Genomic DNA, 398 nt, shown 5'->3' on the forward strand with positions numbered 1-398 from the left:
GTCTGGTATGAATTGCCGGGAAATCTAACTCTGGTTTTTAAAAAAATATTATTTCTGTGAACACTTTAGTGTACTCTGTGACAGCTGCCAGATTCTTTACATTGGCGATGGAAGTGTCCTCAAAGAATCAGAAGCTGGTACAGAATAACACAGATCTCTCAGCTTCTTTCATTATTTACATTTTGTAACAATATTCTGTTACTTGGTTTTCATTTGAGATACAAGTGCAGAGAATCCAGAGAGTGGTAAATAGCAGCTCTCCTGCTTGTCGTGTTTCGCTTCCGAATGAAATTTGGATGCATCCGAATTTCGTTATCAAACATACGGATTCCTTCAGATTGGTTATTTCTGACATTCAGAAATTCGGATGCATCCGCATGTCCGAATTTACAGAAATT

The 398-nt window shown here is 37.7% G+C and overlaps 1 protein-coding gene across 1 annotated transcript in view; it reads right to left on the bottom strand.

The window, feature by feature from the left end:
- The window catches only part of OTOA (otoancorin), an 87,752-nt gene that overhangs the window by 61,383 nt on the left and 25,971 nt on the right, over positions 1-398 (bottom strand). The window lies entirely within an intron of this gene.

The sequence above is a fragment of the Nanorana parkeri genome, unplaced genomic scaffold (assembly GCF_000935625.1).
Source record: "Nanorana parkeri isolate BGI_ZX_2015 unplaced genomic scaffold, ASM93562v1 scaffold3, whole genome shotgun sequence".
Taxonomy (NCBI): domain Eukaryota; kingdom Metazoa; phylum Chordata; class Amphibia; order Anura; family Dicroglossidae; genus Nanorana; species Nanorana parkeri.